Below are 18,053 nucleotides of genomic sequence, written 5' to 3'. Positions count from 1 at the left end.
TACCTCACCTTTGGCCTGTCAAAGTGTTCTTCAGGTACACTTTGAGACACTTTGACTTATTTTCATAGCATTCATTCTCAACCCTCATCACAGAAATGCATAGGACCTTCAGCAATGCACAAACATTGGGAAAAAAAATTGATGTCTGGCAGATGGAGAGCTTCATAAATGGTGGATGGAAACTGTCTCTTCCCCTCTGTGTTCCCACCTGATTCTTTAACAGTACGACTGAGCTGAGAGTGTGCCAGGACTGGGTAAGTCACTTCTGTACGCATCAGCACGGTGCTCCTCCAGTGTATTAAATGGGATCTGTCCCATGACTGAGGGCACCAGGGATAAGCATTTAAGAGCTTTCAGGTGCTGTTCTGAGACTATCTTTCAGTTCCTGAACAGTGTGCCCCACTGTTGGAACACTTAGTGTTTCCTTAGGAACTCTCAGACATTAGCTGAGATTCCAGGTTGCCTTGCTGGGCTCTGCGGACGTTCTCAGGGAGTTTCATCTGAATACCATGCTTGGGTACCAAATTTGTGGCTTCCACAAACCAAAACTTATGATAAACTTCAATATGTTCCATCAATTCATTTAGTGAACAAAGCATTGCAGTCAAATGCCTGGCTGCAAAGAGGCTATCAGAGGTCTGCCCTTGGAGATTTTTCCCAAAAGCTCTTGTAAAAGATAGAACATGTTCGAAAACAACAATGGTAACAATGAAATCAAAGTGTGTTACTGCACTACAGAGCACAAATACCTGGACAGTCACAGCTATTCCATCTAGTATTTGTGTCACTATACTATCTAAACATAAAGCAAGTGCTTGTAGGAGGGCGCGAAAATTTCAAAAGCATCATTCCTGACCGTCTGCTGAGGATGGCCAATTTCCTTCTGTTCTTTGCCCCTTTCTTCACTGTTCTCAAAGAGGACAGAAATTAAATTGCCATGCTCTAAAAGCAGGTGTGATGAGTGACTGGAAAAAACAACAACAACAACAACAACAACAACAAATTTTGTCAATTGTTTCTAATGCAATGCAACAGATATCCCATAACAGACCTTGCTTTTGCCAACCACATATTTAAGGCACAGGAAGAGCAGAGTACGTAGATAGCTTGGGAGTGTTTCTCTAAAAAATCTACAGGCAACAACTTCAGCTTTGGAAGAAAATCCACCAGACACAATGTAAGCCTGGCTATGACAATATCCACATTGAATCCCCACCTCTCAGTTACCATAGTGTGAAATGGCAAAGCTGAAATTTCTGCACCAGCTTCATAAGGTAGGAAGCCCACAGATTCCTCCCCCAAGTTATGGATTTGTCAACAAGCCTCGCCAACACAGGCAGGTGCTCTTCCTCTGCGATACCTACTACACGGTCAGTGATCATGGAAATCAAGGGAGGGTCTCTCACGTCCCTGAGGGTTTCTTCCCGAATGTAGCTCTCGCAGATGTCTAGCACCTGTGTCTGCTCTTCCCTGCTGGGGTCGCAGAGAGCTTCCTCAGCACCTCTTCACCTGAATCCCTCTGGCACCCCAGCAGGGCTGGAAAGCTATCAGGAGTAGACAACTTCTGGAATTTCATCAGCCTCATGTCCATCCAGAGGTAGGTAAGTTTTGGTTTCCCAGAAGAATCAAAATTCCAAATAAAGATTTTGAATATGCTTTGTTTTCCTTTTCTTCAAGGGTTAAAGGTAATGTCTTCATCCTCTTCTTGGCCCCTTTCTTCTGCACTGGGGTTCCAAGCATGGCTATTATTTCTTTCTGTTCCTGTTTAGAAGTTTCATAAGTTGTTTGTTTTTGTTTTTGTTTTTTTGGTTTTTTTGTTTGTTTCTTTCAGGGTCCTGATTTCATCTTCACCCAATTCTTTTATTCATTTTCCGTGTCTACTCTGTGAGTTGTTCGGATGTCTGATAAGGGCCAATACCTCTGATACTGCATTATCTTAAAGAACAGTCCTAGGGGAGCCTGGGTGACTCAGTCAGTTAAGTGACCTGACTTGATTTCGGCTCAGGTCATGTGAATCTCGGGTTGTGATACTGAGCCCCTCGTCGAGCTCTCCCCTCAGCAGGGAGTCTGCTTGAGATTCTCTCTCTCCCTCTGGCCTTCCCCCACCCTCTCTCTAAAACTAATAAATAAATCTTGAAGAACTGTCCAGAGGTCTCAAAGTGTTATATCATCTATAATGTTGATTTACTCGATCAGTCATTTTATCATCTAAGTTTGCTCTCGCTACAATTATCCACCCACTTCTGGCATCTGGCGGGGTTCTGCGGGAACCTGAGGAAGGGCAGGTCTGAATGCTCTTCCACACACAGATGGGGGTGGTACAGAAGTTGGACATCTTCCCTGCCCTTGGCCAGCCTGGCCCTCTCCTCCCCATGTCCTCAGAGCAGCCCGCTTGCCTGTCCTCAGCTCAGCAGGTACCTCAAGTGTAATGCTTTTATTCTCAGGAATTTGATTAGACAATCCAAAGAAACTGACTTTTTTCCCTCTTTAATGAGAGGGAAAAAAGCAAACTCTTGGGATTATGATAGTATCCGATCTCACAAGGACCTCTTGCTCTTAGACTGAGCTTTCCAGCAACGACACTGAAATGTAACACATAGTAATCCATTATTTAAATCAAGTATTATGTCAACACGAGCTCAACTGTGTCTCAGAACATTAACACAATTCAAAATTATCTCCACATCTGTCATTCTTTGCTAACAATAGCAAGTTGCCTCTTAGTTCTCCACCACCATCTAGGAATTAATTCACTAGAAACAGAACCCAAGGAGAATTTAAGAAGGCTAATGTCCTTCCCAGACCCATAGTAAGTTGCTACTTCAACAGTGACAAGCCAGGAACCCTCTTTAGCTGCACTGTACATGAGAGAGAGAGAAGCAGTCTGTGGAATTTACTGACCCAAAGACCTGGGCATACCTCTGTTATAACATTTATCACAGTCCTGAAGTTATTTACCTACAAACACAACTCCGTCGTTGGACAGCAAGGCCCTGGAAGGCAGGCATCATGTTTGATTTCTCTTCCTACTATCTAGAATAGATGCATCATAAATAAAAGCCTCATACATACTCACTTCCATTAAGAGCTTTTAGCCTCCTTCCAAAGTTGTGCCCACAGATGGATTTGAGTTATGCTTTTTCCCTGTCCTCTGGTTCATCTTTCTGTGGAGGTGATGATGAGGATCAAAGTGCTCAAAGGAGGAAGCAGTCCCAGGAGTCAGAGGCAGAGCTCCCAAAGGCAAGGTGTGTGTGGGGTTATATCTGAAAAGTACTTCCTAACAAGTCCTTACCCCAAATTGCAAACTAGAGAAAGAGGGACAGGCAAGGAAGCTATATCAGCGGAAAAGGGATGGGGAACAAATACTCAGTGAACAGCTACTATAATGTTTGCATTTGCAAACATGAGCCTACTTAATCCGTGGCACACCACTATGGGATAGAGAATTATCTCCATTTTATAGAAGAAGAAAATGAGAGGTTAAATAATTTGTTCAAGGGCACACAATGACTAAGTGCCGAAACCAGAATTCTAACCCAGGTCTGCCTGTCTGCAAAGCCTGCTCCTTCCCTTAATCCAAGGTGCCTCTTTGGAAGACACCGAGTAGAGAGCCACTGGACTTGTGGATATACCTTCCGTGGGCTGGGCCCGTGCAGCGGCGACCTTGTCTGGGTCCACTGAGCCCTAAAGCCAGAAGGTTCATGTCGTAGAAAGGGCAGGGCTGGTATGGTCTAGGCATTCCCTAGGACCCACAGAGTTAACTTGCTCTTTGCTGAGGTTGTGGCTGTTTTGTTTTCAATGAGCAGTGGGTGGGTGAGCTATAGTCCGTTCCATACAATGCACGGAGCTCCTATTTGTTTCTATACCGATAAAATGTGTTCGATGCTCTACACCAGGCCTTATATAATTAACATGTGTCTATTTGTAAGCCAATGGTTGAAAACTCACACAGAATTCACCTCCACTTCTTTCTTCCAGCCAGGGCTTTGGCTCTACCTGGGATGTCAAGTGGAACCACATGGGAGCCTGAGATTTCCTTCTTACACAGCCCATCCTCTCTAAAGATCTGGCAACAGAAGCTGTCCTTAGAAGATTTACAGCCTGGAGCTGGAGACCTGCCTACTCCTGGCTGGTTTCACGTGAAGAACAAAAACCCCGAACACCACCTAACAGAGGGAATGGGATCCATGAGCTTTCGGAGGTAACTCGTGCAAGTGGCAGGCCTAGAGCTTGCTTTCCTACTACACCTCCGCTTACAAGAAGCCTCTCGACAATCTCATGAAGGTACTCAGTTCTTTTAAGCATTTTTTAACGTTGCCGTTCTGTGGGCTGCACAGTAATCATGGAGAGCAGAATTGGCACCAGTGAGTAGTATAGCTATAAGAACAATTCCCACTGAACACAAGACCAAACTTCCAAATAACTGTTGGTGAATGGGGAAGTAGTTGAACTGGAAGAGATCTGCGATTAAACTCTAGTAACTTCTAAAGTCAAAGTTACAATTCCATGATTTGAGATTTTCGAATGTAACCAGTTCCCTTGCAGGGCCTAAGGAGAGGGCGTATGGGAGAGCTAAGTTTTATTGAAATCTTCCAGCCTAGAGTGCTGTGACCTAGTAGTTCTCTTGGTGCAGAATCTTGTTATGTCCAGCATGGTCCTGAGCACCTGGCAAAAGGTCTGCAGGGCATCAGGATCCAAATAGGCTTCAAGGGAAACAGCTTCTGAGAGAAGGAGGTCAGTGAAGAATGGGTTACCTTGAACTCAGTCCTGATTCTCTAAATCAGAAAGACAAGCCCAACCCACAACCACTGCCCACAAATGGAACAAATCTCTGATGGCAGAATCACTGCTTATAAGCCCTTAAAGCCAGAGCTGAGGCTGACTTCAAAACAGAAGGTTGTAGAACAAAGACAGGGGTTGGGGGGAGGTTAGGAATGGGCAGGCAGCACGGTGAAGGTATGGAGCACGCCTGGTCTAGGCTGAATCTCCTGGGCCCTGGATTCCCACTGCAGGCCTGCATGCTGTGCCCACCTTGAAGCAGCAGACCCACTCAACACCAGAGATGATGACCATCTCCACTTTGACTTTGCTAGGGGTCAGTCCTACTGCAAAGGTGCAAATACCTGATCAGATTCTCTTCCTGCCTCTTCCTCCCCATCTCCTAGGCTCCACTAACATCAGTGTGGGAAAGTATGTCACACTTCGTAGAAGGCTTTCAACGTCTAAAGGCCAAGTCTACTTTCCCCGTCACTTGATTTCTGTCTCCTTTTTGATTTACCATGACACGATGGCATTCATTCTGTCTGACCTGCAGAAACAGCAGGATGCTTTATAAAAGGCACTGGCTTTGGGATCTGGCAAATCTGGGTCTGGAATCTGTCCCTGCCACTTAACCAACCATGCAACCATGGATTTATTTCTTAAGCTCTCTGAAACTCAACCTCAATTTGTTCATCTGTGAAATGGGAATCATAATAACTCCCTGAAAGGAAGGCCACAGAATTGGGATCAGTGAGGATTCCAGAGTGAGAGTTATAGGAGATACCCGGAGATGTTCAATAAATGTTCACTCTCTGTCTCTTTCTTCCTTCAGTGCCCCCTTAGACTACACCGTGTCCTTTAAGAAGCCAGATTCTCTCTCTGACAGGGTGTGACACTTTAAAAATAGAATACATTTTCAATGATGGTGATGTGATCTATATAAAATAAAGCACCTCCTGCCAACTAAATAGAGGAGAGCATGTACTCATTCCTGTTCTAATTTAATCTGTCTGAGTGCCTGGAGGTTTTTGCAAGCGAGGTAAATATTGTTTTCGCTCTGACCTTGGTGCAGCATTCCCATTGAATTTGTCTCAATTTGTCCTTTTGATGCCAGGCTGATGCCTTTCTAATAGATTGAAAGCACTTTGTTGAGAACAGAGATTAGTGAGATCTAATAATCAGTAAATACCTGTCTACCCTGGACAATCAGAAAGTGGGATGTTCTGGGTAACTTGCTGTTCTGCCTAATAAAGAGCGCATATGTACGAATTACCCATTTTCAAAGAATGGAACCCATCGAGACAGGAGACCAGCATGGAACACGAAGAGATATTTGGTGATTTGGGAGCCCCCTTGGAGGCTGGTGGGGACACGGAGCTCACGGAGAGGAGGTAACAACTCAGCAGCAGAAGAGAGTGAGCAGAGCCGTGCTCCCACGCGCTCTGGGTATTTTTCTAAAGCATCTTCGATTCTGATGTATTTACTTTTGCTTGTTTCTTCTTCACAAAGATTTAGAGAAAACATTTGTTCTAGGCTTTCCTCCATGAAATTAAAAAGAAAAAAGGATTTGCTGTTAATGCTTAATTGGACAATTCAGTGAAAAACAACTGTTCACGTCCAGTGGGCTGCTGATGAATGGGTCAGTACGGGTCAGACCATCCCACCCTCTGGCCCCATGTGGACAGATTCAGGTATTCAGGAACAAAAGTGCTGCCCTGATTTCCAGATAACTTATTTTCCTTAGAAGTCATTTTTTTCTTTTTTCTTTTAAAGCAAATGTGTATTCATTGTAAAACATTTTAAAAAATACAGCCAAGAGAAACAAGAAAAAGAACAGTATCTGTCATTTACCATTTGGAGATGACTATTAATACTTTGAGAGTTTTTTTTAGGCATAAATAAAGATATACGTTTAAAAAATAGGTTCATGAAATATAAACTGCAATGGTATCTACTTTTTTGCCTCTCAAAAAATATGTCACAATCATCTTTCTATGTTAATATTCTTCCTCAGCATACATTTGATTTTTTAAAAACATTTTATTTACTTATTTGAGAGGAGAGAGGGAGAGAGCACAAGCAGGGAAAGTGGGGGAGGGAAAGGGAGAAGCAGACTACCCACTGAGCAGGGAGCAGGAGAAGGGGTCGATCCCAAGACCCTGAGATCATGACCTGAGCTGAAGGCAGACGCTTAACCAACTGTCACCCCGGCGCCCCTCCACATACATTTTAATGAATGCAAAGAATTCCATGTATCATAAACCATAGTTTATTCTGAAATCTAGCAACACCCTCATAAGCAACACTATTGTCTAAAAAGGGGGGAACCCGCTCTATAAATCTTTGCTTACATCCAAATTTATTCCCACTGAATCATTTCTTTGGAGTGGAATTGAAGGACCAAAGTCATTCAAAAAAAAAAAACCAACTTATATTATCACCAAACTGTTTTTCAAAGATTTGAACCAAAGGGTAGACTCCACTGACTATATACTGTCATTTATATGCTGGCTCCCAAGAAAATTGTGACATTCTTGATGTCAGGGATGGTGTCATTCATCTTTTCACCCAACATCTTTATGTTTTTGGACATTAAGTCACTGAAGTATTTGTTGAATGAATGATGTGATGATTCATTGTTTAAACAAATGTATAGCATAAGTTTGTATAACGTCTCTGGGGCTCAGTTTTCTCTTTTGCAAAATGAGAATTTTAGGTTATATGCTAACATTCTGTGATTTCACATCTCTTGTATGAAAAGCAATGACCTAGATACCTTAGAGGAGATTAGCGATATACAAAATCCATAACCATAGTTATCAGACCTGTAAGCATATATATTTCATATGTAAGCCAATTATAATTATATAGAAACATACAAAGATGTTCTAAATATTCAGGGAGAATAAGGCTAGATGACATGACAGGATATTCCAGGAAGATGATGCTCAGCTAAGCATAGATCACCAGCTTTCTATCTGGAAAAAAAAAAAAAAAAGTATTTTCCCCATTCTGGATTTTGTGTTTTATTGGTATCTAAAAAACAGGAGGTAGCGTTATCTTGAGATTCAATTTCCTTAGGTAATTTCACCCAGGACAAGCAAGCTTATCCTACTAGATTTTAGGAACATTTCAATCACTTTTAAATTACCCAAGATAAGATTCTATCTGTTGACTTTCACACTCCTAGACCTCTTGGTTCATTGGCAGTAAATGTCTGTAGACCTCTCTAAACTATCCATGTAGCCATCATGCCTACCTTCTATTAACACTTCCTTCTCCAGGCCTCCCTACTTTACAGAAATATTTGGCTCCCACCATCACTCAATTAATTACTTACATAATTTGTGGTTATTTATTGAAAATCTATAATGTGCCTTTTTATCTATTAGGAGGAAATGAGGCAATGTGGTATACACTACAATGACAAGCCTAAACATGATCTGCCAAACACAAGGAGGAAGAAAGCACCTCCCTCTGGGAGCTAGGGGAAGTCTCACAGAAGAGGATTCTTGAAGATGATACTGGAAATGATTCTGGAAGAATGAGCTCAAGCTTGCTTGGTGGAGAGAACTGTGCAGACGACAGTAGAGAATAAGATTCAAGCAGAGATAAATCACAGAAAGTCACAGAAAGGGGACAGAGGATGGTTGTCCATCAGTCTCCCCCAACTCATGGCTCTTTCCACGCCACCCCCACAGTTCACCTCATAGGGTCATCTGGGGATCTTCCAGTCATCCCAATTCAGTCACCTCTGACCACCTGCTTCATCTCAAATGCCTCCACTCTCCTCTGGGCAGACCCTACCAGATCCAGCCTCTGTGGCACTAGGTCATTTACTCTCAAAGTGGTAGCCACTTTACTCTTTGGGTTTAAGAATGTCTCTCTTCCTGGAAAAGAGACATTTCTATAGCAGTGTGAATACCCTCAGAGAATTCCTTCCAGGTTCCGAAGCCATGTTTCTAAATGTGTGTCTTTGTCTGGCTTTGGTAATCAGGACAATGCTGCCCTCACAAAATAAGTTCGGAAGTGTTCACTCTTTTTTAATTTTTGGAGAAGTTTGAGAAGGATTAGAATTAATTATTTTTTTAGTGTTTGGTAGAATTCACCAGTGAAGCTGTCTGGTCCTGGGCTTTTCTTTGTTGTGTTGTTTTTGATTCTTGATTCCATCTCCTTATTATTGATCTGCTCAAGTTTTCTATTTTTTTTTCATTATTCTTTGTAGGTTGTGTGTTTCTAGGAAGGTATCCATTTCTTTGAGGCTGTTCAAAGTGTTGGTACATAATTGTTCATAGTAGTCTCATCATTTTTATTTCTGGGCATCAGTTTTTGTTTTTTATTTTTAAAGATTTTATTTATTTGAGAGAGAGAGAGAATGAGAGATAGAGAGCACGAGAGGGAAGAGGGTCAGAGGGAGAAGCAGACTCCCCACTGAGCAGGGAGCCCGATGCGGGACTCGATCCTGGGACTCCAGGATCATGACCTGAGCCGAAGGCAGTCGCTTAACCAACTGAGCCACCCAGGCGCCCTGGGCATCAGTTTTAATGTCACTTCTTTCATTCCTGAACTTCCATCTTCTTTTTTCTTTGTTATTCTAGACAAACATTTGTCAATTTTGTTTATCTTTTCAAAAACCAACTCTTAGTTTTGTTGATTTTTCCACTGTTTTTTATATTATTTATGCTCTAATCTTTAATTTTCTTTCCTTCTGCCAAAATTAGGGTTAGTTTGTTCTTTTTTTCTTTGAGCTGTAAAGTTTGTTGTGTACTTGAGATCTTTCTTCCTTTTTTTAATGCAGGCATTTGTCACTCTAAATGTCCCACTTAGTTCTACCTTAGCTCCATCCTATAAATTTCAGTATGTTGTGTTTTCATTTTCATTTGTCTCAAGATATTTTCTGTTTTCCTTTTTTGATTTCTTCCTCGACCTAAAGGTTGTTCAAGAGTGTGTTGCTTAATTTCCACCTATTTGTAGATTTTCTAATTTTTCTTCTGTTATTGATATTTAGTGTCATTCTGTCTTCCGCAGAAAAGATACCTGGTATGATTTCAACCATGCTAAATCTGTTAAGATTTTTTGTAGCCTAACATGACCTATTCTAGAGACCATCCCATGTGCACCTTTTCTGCTGCTGTTAGGTGGAATGTTCTATATGTGCCTACTAGGCCCATTTGATCTACTATTTCCTTATAGGTAGTCGATCTGATATTCTAGCCGTTGTTTCAAGTGGGATACTGAATTCTACTATTATTATATTGACGTCTATTTCTCTCTACAGTTCTGTCCGTTTGCTATATATATGTAAGTGCTCTGATGTTGGGTACACTATCACCCTCTTCTGTGCCACTCCTCCATGCTAAGGCCCCAAAGAATGAGTAATATTGTACTTTCCTTTTCGTGGTTTGTTTAAAATATGTTTAAATGTCCTACTATCCTTTACTTATCAGCAAGTTGGAGAAAATGAGCATGGAATAAAAGTCCGGGGTAAGGGAGGAAGTTGAAAGGAAGAACAAAGGAATTATCTACACCTATAAAACATGTACAGAAAGCTGAGAAGTGCTGTTTATGCACTTGGGTATATAAAGAGGGTGGGGGTAGGGGACCAGGGGGACACACAGCCTCGCTAAAGCTGCAGGAGTTTGGAAGGGAAAGAAAGACATAAAACTCTAAATCTCTGCATTAAAAGAAATCTTAATCGTCACAAAATACAACATTACTCATTGCAAGAGAAACACTATCTGGCCCTTTGTATAAGTGTTCCCTGCCTAGAATCTCTCCCGGAATTCTGGGCGGGCGGGGAGGAGGGGGGGTGTGAAACCAAACTGAAGAAGTTTTTGTTCTTCCTTGAAGATTTATTGAAAGGCTCCTACCTGAGAGGGAAGATGAGAAGAGGGGGAACTTGAGATAAAAATGCATGCTCTGAAGCAGTGACATTTAGCAAAGTGATTAGGCAGTGATATTAAATAAGCTCCCAGGCCATTTCCAAATGATTTCTATGGGCACCTGTGCTGCTCAGGAAGGCCAGGTTTGAGGTAGGAAAAAAAACTCTTAATTAAAACCTGAGGGCACTTGCAATAGAAAGTTCAGGAAAGAATTGTTGATTTTTTCATCAGTATGACTTTTTCTTAGTTAAAAACGATTCCTTCTTACCCTAAGGAGCATAATGAAGGCAAACTATTTGGCCAGAGTAAGTGGAAGGTGTGGATGGGAGGAGGCCATTAATGATGTTTCCTAGAATGAAATCATCTTCCTCTGACTCTTGCCTCTGCCCAGGCAGACGGGTCAGAGTGAGCGCTATGATTTTATCACAGCAACATAATTCAAATCCCTCTTTGACTGTCCAAAATCATTGTCCAGAAAACGAATGGTATCTGTAAGATGCAGCCAGAGTGAAAGCTCCCTAGCAAGTCATACGTGCTTAGTCAAAATCCCATATACCCCTTCTTTATCATCACCACTGTCTTTTTGCATCTGCTTCTTGCTGCTGGCTGCTGGCTGACTTCTCTGGTCCCCAGCTGGGTTCTATCCAGGACCCTGGATATGTTCTTGCTTCTCATCCCCTGGCTCTTATATTACTTTGGGAGGAAGAGTCTCTGCCCATCTTCAACATAAGACTTTCAAGGCAGCTCTAAACATCCAAATCCAGTTGGCAAATATGTGGCAAGTTTTTATGGGTCTAGTATGAAGCGACAAACAACATTTACTCCTGTGTTCCAGCGGCCAGTTACACGGTCAAAGTTGACTACTTGCAAGGGAGGTGAGAAAAGTCTAGCTGTGAGTTCAGGAGAAAAAAGGAAACAGATTTGGTGAACAGCTATCCAGACTCTACCACATTACTTTCTCCAGTTTTCACCCTAGCTGCCTCCTTGATTTTCGCTTTTTGACCCCTTCATGGGATAATTCAGCAAAGTTCTGTTATTTGAAACAACTTCTGATCGTTTGAGCCTGATTCTGGATGATAAACTTCAATTTCTGGACTCATCTTTGTCAAGTGCCACATGCAACATAAGAGGTAGGGTCTCCTAGACTCCACAGAACAAGTGGTGAAGGGAAAGGAGAAATCAGGGTGGGTGGTGGGTAGAACGGGCCTGGGACCCTCACAGGACAAGCTGCCCAAGAGGGCTGTGCGAGCACCTCAACCCTTCAGGGCTCCAGAGGAATGGATGGGTCATTCTCTGAGCATCCAAGCTTCGAACATAAGGAAAGTTTAAGTGAGTGAGAGGCAGGACAGCTCAGGGCCTGGATTTTGGCTGTCAACCCATGTTTGTGCACTTTTTCATCTCAGGTTCTAGACCAGTTGGAAACAAGACTGTCACCGGTAATTTCTGCCAAGAATTCGGAGTCATTTACCTTAATCTGTCAGCAATGAGATGAGAGAAACTGCTCCTTACATTTATTTAACCAACCAGAGACACATGGATTTTTACAGGGATAGCCTTAATGTGAATTACCCAAATTGTTCGGCACCATTAGACACCTCCCTGCCTAAGCCCACATCCAGCATGATTCTTAAAGTAAGAGTGGGATTTTCCAAAATATTCTCTTCACTTAAAGAATCCCCTTCTCTCCAATTGGGCTACTGACATTTTGGGCCAGATAATGTTTTACTGTGGACAGGGAGCTGTCCTGTGCGGTGTGGGGTATGTAGCAGCATCTTAAACATCTACCCATTGGATGCCAGTAGTACTCTCTCCCCCTCCAAGTTCCGGCAATAAAAAATATCTCCAGACATTCCCAAGTGTCTACTGGGGGGAGCAAAATTGTCTCCAGCTGAAAACTACTGAGGTGGAGAGAGGTACAGCTTGAGACTTTCGAGAAGAAATTCCAAAAACATGTATTTTCCTGGCCTATCACAAAAGTAAGTACTTATTTACAGACCCCAGGATAGTAGGTACTCATTAACATACTTACTTACAATTTGTTCATTGGTTGATTAATCATTTGGTTAAAGGTCAATAAAATTAAGGACTATAAATGTGTGGATGAACTGGATGTGAGAAGAATGGCAGCATAGTGTTGAAAACAGAAGCTCCCAAGAAGTCACTAATAAGAGAACTGATGTGCGATATAAACACCTCCTATTCGCCAAGCATGATGTTTTACATAAAAATATGCACTGTTTCACCTAATCCTTGTAGCTACCCTTCCAAGTACATTATAAATAATCAATAAATGTCATCAATTACAGTAATATCAGTTACAGAAGATAATATCCCAATTTTCAAATAAGGGAATTGAAGCTCATCATGGGTACCTAACTTGGGTTTACAGAGATGGGATATGGCAGAGTTGTGATTCAAACTCAGGGCAGCCTTACCTGCAAACCCACACTCTGTCTACAATAGATTTCACCCATGAAGTCCTCGGTAGCCTCTCCACGTTCTCAGGGCGAACAACAGTCATCCAGGAAAAGATTTTACATGTGCATCACCAGCAAGAGAAAGCACCGGGAGTGTCAGGGCCCAGCAGAGACACTGCAAGTCTGCATTAGGCCAATCAAGAATTCTCTTGAGGAGACACTTGGAGTCTATACCATAGAGGTGACAGAAAGACGAAAGGAAAAGTAAAAGAGTGCTATTGTTGCCAAGAGCAAATGAAGGCTTCAACCAAATATATTGTAATTATTTCTACAAAGGTGGAAATAAAGAACCAATGTTTTACCCTTGAATAGATTTCAATGACTCTCAGGGAAATTTTTGATCAGGGTCCAATCTTTCTTCTGCTTTCCATGCAAATCCAGTAAATATACCATCCAAATAAAGATACCAGCACCTGCCCATCTCAATTAATCACAGTGCCACAACACAGTCCTTATTTCAAATGCCTGAGAATTTGGAAACACTCACTGACTGCCTACTCCAAACCCACAGCACCCCTTGAAACCACTCTCACAGCATTCAGACCCATTTCTGGACTATCTCTGGGTATATGGTAGAGGTGAATATATGAAGCAGGCGATAAGCATATCAAAAGATGCTCTACATCATATGTCATCAGGGAAATGCAAATTAAAATAACAATCAGATACCATTATACACCTATTAGAATGACCAAAATCCAGAACACTGACAACACCAAAGGCTGGCAAGGATGTAGAGCAATAGGAACTCTGATTCATCACTGGTGGGAATGCAAAACGGGTACAGCCACAATGACAGTTTGGCAGTTTCTTAAAAAATTAAACAAACTCTTACAATATGATCCAATAATTGCACTCATTGGTATTTACCCAAAGGAGCTGAAAACTTATGTCCACACAAAAACCAGCACATGGATGTTTTTAGCAGCTTTAGTCATAATTGTCAAAATTGGAAACAAAGATGTGCTTTAGTAGGTGAATGAATAAACTGTGGTACATCCAGAAAATGGGTTAGTATTCAGTACTTTAAAAAAAGAAAAGAAGAAGAGTTACCAAGCCATGAAAAGTCATGGAGAAAACTTAAATGCATATTACTAAGTGAAGGAAACCAAGCTGAAAAGACTGCATACTATATGATCCCAACTATATGATATTCTGCAAAGGCAAAACTATGAAGAGAGAAAGATGATCAGTGGTATCAGGGACTGGGGGAGAGGGAGGGACGAACAGGCAGAACACAAATTTTTAGCACAGTAAAAATTGAAATTGCAGACCCTTGGGCATAAGAGTAAATGCTTCCTGTTTTAAGCTGCTAGTTTTTGCAGTGGTTTCTCACATAGCAATTACACAGACAGAAGCACCAAACAAGTAGCCCCTAACAACTGCATACACACACACACACACACACACACACACAAACTTGTATGATACAAATTGGCCTTAAAAGGAGATTAAAAAAAAATTGAAGTGGAGAATGGAGAGAAAGATTTTTAAGAGCACAGAAGTAGACAGAGGCCACTGCAGGTAAAAAGCTTGGCAAGAACAAAGATAATGTAGCTGGAAATGGTGAGGTGCTTTGGGAGTCCAGTAAGGAGCCATTCTGGCTCAAGGAAAAGCAGTTTTCTTGTTTTGGCATAAACTGCAAAGGTGGGCTAGGGTAAGCCTGTGAAAGACTCTGAATGTCATCCTGAGGAAATCTGACCTGTATCCCAGGAGGAGGAGTTAAGAAAGACCGAAGCTGCTTTTGTGAGATGGGACTGAACAGGCAACTTGAAGTGAAAGCTCTTTGCACAAGTCTTAGAAACAGGAGTTGGAGGCAATTCTCGAGGAGAGTGATTTCAAAAAGGAGAGGAAATAAATTCTTTTACATATAGTGAGGTGGCTCTGTTGTGTCATGTGTTTATGTGAAGAGACCCCACGTGGCTCCTAATAAAGACATTTTCAAGGCTCAGAAGATGGACATCTGAATTAAGACGAAGATCAATAGAGGAGGCTGAATTAGATGTCTGTCTGTAAATTTCCCTAACATGGACCATTCTGAATCACCTCCTCGTTACTGATGAAAAGGGGGGCAGGGAGCAGGAGAAGGAGATACCCTTCAAGCTGGATTTTTCTTTGAGGTGTTCAGAGCCTCGGGAGCTGCTCTGTGCAAAACGATGTGCTCCCTGAGAGAAACCATCCAGAACAGGTCCTGAAGCTAAAATCTTAATCCCTTTTTGTAATAAACTCCCTAATCCTATAGCTAAGAAAACCAGTAAAGTTCAAGAGAGAAGGACGGGGCCAGTTTGAGGCAGGATTTCATTAGAGACACAAAGGTCTGAAGTTTGAAATTGCAAATCACAATCTCAATCTGTCAGTCAAAGGCGGATAAGAAAGGGCATTTTATGCAGAGTCCTTTCTTGGGGAAAACTGCTAAAAAAAAAAAGAACATGCCCAGATGGCCAGTGCCTAAGGGAATATGAGATGGGCCTACAGGAAGTCAGGCAAACGAAGATAAAATAAATTTCACATGCACTGTTTCTTATTGCCATTTCTTCTTGTATAGTTGCTATGGGAACTGTGTTTTGGAAGCTGTCTAAGGCTATGTCTCTCCAGTGCAAAGCAATCAAGCATTTGGGCCAAAATGACCAGTCAATTTAATCCAACTGGTTTAATTGATTTATTTCCAACGTATACTCTCCCTCACCCATGGCCAAAATGAGTAGTTGCTGAACTGAATTTGGGGGCATCTTACAGATATAAAATTGTGGTTCACCTGGTTGTATGTATTTGCATTCCATCCTAGTGATAAGACTATGCCATTGGAATATGCCTTCTCCTACTGGGGCTCTGTGCATTTGGGGATTGCACACAGCTCTAGAAGGGTGTCAAGGGTGACTATGAAGGCAGGAAAGGACTAATGGAATAATTCATACACTGGTGTGAAGGATCTAGGCTCTCTCTCAAATGGAAGAGTGGAGAAAAGGAGGGCCTGAGAGGCCAGGTAACCAAACAGAAAAGATCCAAGACTGAATAGCTGCCTGAGGCAAGGCAGAAGTGAGAGAGAGAGAGAGAGAGAGAGAGAGAGAGAGAGAGAGAGATGGAGACACCAGCACCCAGAGGAGACCCGAACACTGAAGCCATCCTATCCGAGTCAGAGGCTGCTTATCAAGCCACTGCCCAGACTGTTAACCAAATTGCAGACGTGAGCTATATCCTCTGCTGCCACCTTCTTTCTGCAATCCAGCATCTTTCTGAGTCTGGCAGCACATCACTAACCTGCATCCTTCATGTGGCCCTGATGTGACATCACGTTATGCTTCTGGACAGGTGATGCAAGTTGCTATTTTATATCAGATTCCCCCAAGCTCACGCTCGGGGCACCTTTGCTGGTTCAGCATCAAAGAATGAACCCTCGGGGTGCCTGGGTGGCTCAGTCATTAAGCGTCTGCCTTTGGCTCAGGTCATGATCCCGGGGTCCTGCGATCGAGCCCCGCATCGGACTCCCTGCTCCACGAGAAGCCTGCTTCTCCCTCTCCCACTCCCCCTGCTTGTGTTCCTTCTCTCACTGTGTCTCTCTGTCAAATAAATAAATAAAATCTTTAAAAAAAAAAAAAAGGAAAGAAAGAACACTCTTCGGGCCCACCCCACATCATCAACCCAAAGTTCCTCGCCCTTAGCCCACACCTGCTCTCTGCCTAGGTCTTCAGCCTGCCTCCTCCAGGATCAGAACTCACTGGGAAGTAGAACACCATCTCAGTGTTGCTGTTTTACAATCTCTCTCTCATTCTCTCTCTCTCTCTCTTCCCCTCTGCAACCAATGAAGAAAAGAGCAAAAAGGAATAACCACACATAAGGCAATAGAGAAAGCCAGATTTACAAAACCCCTATTCATGTAGGGTTTTCTTTGTGGGAAATACTGAAGACATGTCAGTATAAATCTTTCATGAGCAGAACGGGCCTGTGACGTCATGAGGTGGCTTACAGTGCTTTCCTGTTTATATATTGTCCTGCATCTTAGTTGCCAGGACCCTCTGGTCTCCCTAACTCTCCGCCATTCCCAATACCCCAACCACATGTCCTGTGACCCAGGTGGCTTCAGGCTGCCATGGCCTCATTTTTCTTATCAAATGGACCACTCCTGTGCCTCACTGAGAGACAGGCCCTTCCTCAGCGAAATGTGTGATGAGTAGAAAATTCTTGAAACGCTCTGCCCCAGACAAACTATTCCATGAGAGTCCCTTTTATTTCAACTGTAAAAAAAACACCTTAGGAAAGGAAATCAGAGGTTGTCTGTTGAAAGAGATGTCCCTAGTAAGTTGGATGGAGTAGGGAATTATTCCCATCTTTCAAAAAACCATGCTTGCTGTTTTCTAGAGACCAAACCTCAGTGACCTGCTCAATAAAAATCAGTCTAATTGTAAATATTGAAAAATGTAATGATGATGATAAATAATGACTGATATACCACTGGAGTTTATAAAACGCATGCACACACACCCTTCCTTGATTTCCATCTTAACCTAGAAGGCATATTTGATTTTACCGCTGAGTCTCAAAAACAGTAAATTGCTAACCTGGCCTTTTTGATTCCAAACTTCATCTTCTTCCACACACTTTCAGGCAATCTCCGGTTTCCTAACTCTGGGTTTTCCTGCCGTTCCAGCTGGTGGCTTTGCAGCCAGCATTTTTTCTTTTTTCATTTTGTATGTGACTGCCCGATACACTATGAACTCAGAGTTGGCCTCTGCCTCTAAGTAATAACTTTACTATATTATTCATATATTAATAGATTTATTATTTAAAACCTTTCTCAGAGAGAGACAAATACTGTACAATCTCACATGCGGAATCTTAAAAAAAAATGAACTCATGAGAAACAGCAGATTAGTGGTTGTCAGGGATTGGGGGCAGGACAGTGAAGGACGGTAGCGAAAGGGTGCAAACTTCTAGT

At 42.3% G+C, this 18,053-nt stretch overlaps 1 pseudogene; it reads right to left on the bottom strand.

Moving 5' to 3' along the window:
* Positions 1-18,053, bottom strand: part of LOC113913747 — a 39,926-nt pseudogene that overhangs the window by 14,623 nt on the left and 7,250 nt on the right.

This window comes from Zalophus californianus, chromosome 11 (genome assembly GCF_009762305.2).
Source record: "Zalophus californianus isolate mZalCal1 chromosome 11, mZalCal1.pri.v2, whole genome shotgun sequence".
Lineage (NCBI taxonomy): Eukaryota > Metazoa > Chordata > Mammalia > Carnivora > Otariidae > Zalophus > Zalophus californianus.
Note: the sequence above shows the minus strand (reverse complement) of the source record. Positions and strands in the feature narration are given on the sequence as shown.